Below are 3,657 nucleotides of genomic sequence, written 5' to 3'. Positions count from 1 at the left end.
AGGAGGAGGAGGAGGAGAGGAGGGGGAGGGGGAGGAGGAGGAGGAGGGTTGGTTAGCATGAGTAAATTTGAGAAGAAGGAAGAGGAATAAGAGGAGGAGGGGGTGAAGAGGAGAAGGAGGAGGAGGAGGAGGAGGAGGAGGAGGAGGAGGAGGAGGGGGTGAAGAGGAGGAGGGGTGAAGAGGAGAAGGAGGAGGAGGAGGAGGAGGAGGAGGAAGAGGAGGAGGAGGAGGAGGAGGAGGGTTGGTTAGCATGAGTGAATTTGAGGAGAAGAAGAAGAAGGAGGAGGAGGAGGAGGAGGAGGAGAAGGATGATTGGTTAGCATGAGTGTTTGTCTCTACCCGTCCTACTAAACACAACACCAGCCCCCCCTTGACAACACATGCAACACTAGAATCACTTACTGTCTCTCTATCATATCCTGTCCCCATATAAACAGCACACAGTTTGTCTCTACCTGTCCTAGTAAACACAACACCAGCCCCCCCTAGACAACACATGCAACACTAGAATCACTTACTGTCTCTCTATCATATCCTGTCCCCATATAAACAGCACAGTTTGTCTCTACCTGTCCTAGTAAACACAACACCAGCCCCCACACAGCACTCACAACACTAGAATCACTTACTGTTTCTCTATCATATCCTGTCCCCATATAAACAGCACACAGTTTGTCTCTAACTGTCCTAGTAAACACAACAAAATAAACACAAACACACACACACACACACATATGCAACACTAGAATCACTTACTGTTTCTCTATCATATCCTGTCCCCATATAAACAGCACACAGTTTGTCTCTACCTGTCCTAGTAAACACAACCCCCCTCCACACACACACACACATATGCAACACTAGAATCACTTACTGTCTCTCTATCATATCCTGTCCCAATATAAACAGCACACAGTTTGTCTCTACCTGTCCTAGTAAACACAACCCCCCTCCACACACACACACACACACACACACACACTAGAAGAAAAAGTCACTTATCAAGAAGACTACAGCCGCAGGAAGAACTTGAGAATTAGTGGACTGGAGGAGAGAGGAGATGAAACCTGGGAGCAAACTGCAGCGGCTGTGACATCTCTCCTGGAATCAAAACTGCAGATACCAGGAATTATATTGGAGCGCGCGCACAGGGTTGGTCAACGCCGAGATGCCAGGCCCCGCCCCGTTGTGGCGCGCTTCGCTCGTTATGGGGATCGAGACGCAGCAATCAGACGAGGAAGACACCTGAAGGGTACTAACATATACCTGAATGAAGATTTGTCTGCAGCTTCTCTAGCAATCAAGAATGCTCAGATGCCCTTGCTCAAGCAGGCAAGGGCTGAAGGAAAAGTAGCTTTCTTCCGACACACCAAACTGATCATTCGGGACAAGACGTTTGGAAGTGCTACTGGACTGGACGTGCGGGCCGGGCGCGCGGCTGAAGCTGGAGACTGGGGCTTGTGTGGCGGCCAGGTGCCAGTGACTGCCGTTGCTGGTGCTGGTGATGCTGCTGATGGTGCTGACGCTGCTGCTGGTGCTGTTGGTGCTGCTGGCGCTCCTGATGGTGCTGGTGATGCTGATGGTGATGGTGGTGTCGTCCGTGTCGAGGCGGCTGGGGCGTGGGGTGGTGTGGACAACACTCGCTCTCCCATCCCCGCACCGACCTGGTGACTCGCGGCTGTCCTCATTACCTGCTGCTTCGTCCCCCCAACGCAAGAAATCAAGAAAATCCTGCAGCAGCACCAAGAAATAGATTCACAACGTTAAGTAATTTAGTACATAATAACTCACAATTCCACTACAACAACTAACAATGATTCTACTACTACTACTACTACATCTACTACTACTACTACTACTACTACTACTAACTACTATTACTACTACTACTACTACTACTACTACTACTACTACTACTACTACTACTACTACTACTACTACTACTACTACTACTACTACTATTTTATGGTTACAACAACAATACTACTACTACTACTACTACTACTACTACTACTACTACTACTACTACTACTTCTATTCCTCTTAATCTGATACTCATTCACCAACTAAAACTATTACTACTACTACTACTACTACTACTACTACTACTACTACTACTACTACTACTACTACTAATATCTCTATAACCTATTAAATATACAAACACAACTAATAATAATACTACTACTACTACTACTAATATTTATAATACTACTACTACTACTAATACTACTACTACTACTACTACTAACGATAATATACCTCCACCAATAGATTATATTTTCCCTTTGCCTCTATTAACAATGAAGATTTGTTGCATTGTTTTAATGTCAATAATACACAAAATCAAGACCTACATGCTTTCCATCCACTTAGTGTAGAAGATAGAAATTATAATAACGATCTTGATGTAACTCAGTTTTATTTAAGAGCAAGAAATTTAAATTTTCTAAATCTGAATATATTTATCTGGATAGCTTTCCTTTTCTACTAATAATAGTGAATTATATTTATTAACACTGAATATTAGATCCATCTCATCAATTTCCAATACTTTGTAGACACTGTCCTTTCGTGCCAAACTAAATTTGATGTCATAGGATTAACAGAAACCCGCTTAGATGTAGATATTTCTCCACTGTACAGACTACCGGAATATGAAATGTTCACTAATAACAGAAACAGGTTTGGTGGGGGAGTGGCCATTTATATCTCTAGTAAGTACAAATCTTCTGTGATCAATGAATTTTCTAAATTGGAACCTTTTATGGAATGTTTGGGAATCGAAGCAATATGTAATGCTAATACCTATTTATTTCTTTGTATTTACAGACCACCTCAAAGCAGTATAAATAATTTTCACAATTCACTTAATGAAATCTTATCCCTAATTAAAGATAAAAATTACAAGGAGGTTTTTGTGTTTGGAGACTTAAACATAGATTTGTTACAATGTAATAATGACAATGTGCAGGATTTAATTAATATAATGTACAGCTATTCTTTATTTCCTCTAACTACCTTGCCTACTCGAGTAACTTCAACTTCATCCACGTTAATTGATCATGTTTGGTCATCTCAGATTGAAAGTAATACTGCCAATTATATATTAAAGACAGATATCAGTGACCACTACCCAGTAATCTCTGTATTTAAATGTGATAAATATCGTCATCCTTCTCCCACTTACGTAACTAAAGAATATTTAATCAGGACTCCTTGAAAAATTTAGTAATAGTCTCTCACAAACTAATTGGAGTGACACATTAAACTGTATATGTGCTAATGAGGCCTACAACTTATTTTACAGTAAATTTAAAACATGTTTTGATAAGTGTTTTCCGGAAAGAAAAATTAAATTTATTTTTAAAAGGAACGTAGTCCACACATTACTCTAGCTCTTAAGAATAGTATTAGAGAAAAACATCGACTTGAAAAACTAGCTCATAAATGGCCTTTAACGTTTAAGGAGCCTTATAGAATATATAGAAATAAATTAACGTCACTTTTAAAATTAGCCAAGAAGAAGTATAACCAAGAGCAGTTACTTAATAGCCAAGGTAATCCAAAACAACACTGGAGATCCATTAATACTATTCTTGGTAGATGCACAGGTGCTAAACATACAGTTATTGAATTAAAGCCACATTGTACTGA

Source organism: Eriocheir sinensis, unplaced genomic scaffold, assembly GCF_024679095.1.
Source record: "Eriocheir sinensis breed Jianghai 21 unplaced genomic scaffold, ASM2467909v1 Scaffold6, whole genome shotgun sequence".
NCBI lineage: Eukaryota > Metazoa > Arthropoda > Malacostraca > Decapoda > Varunidae > Eriocheir > Eriocheir sinensis.
Note: the sequence above shows the minus strand (reverse complement) of the source record.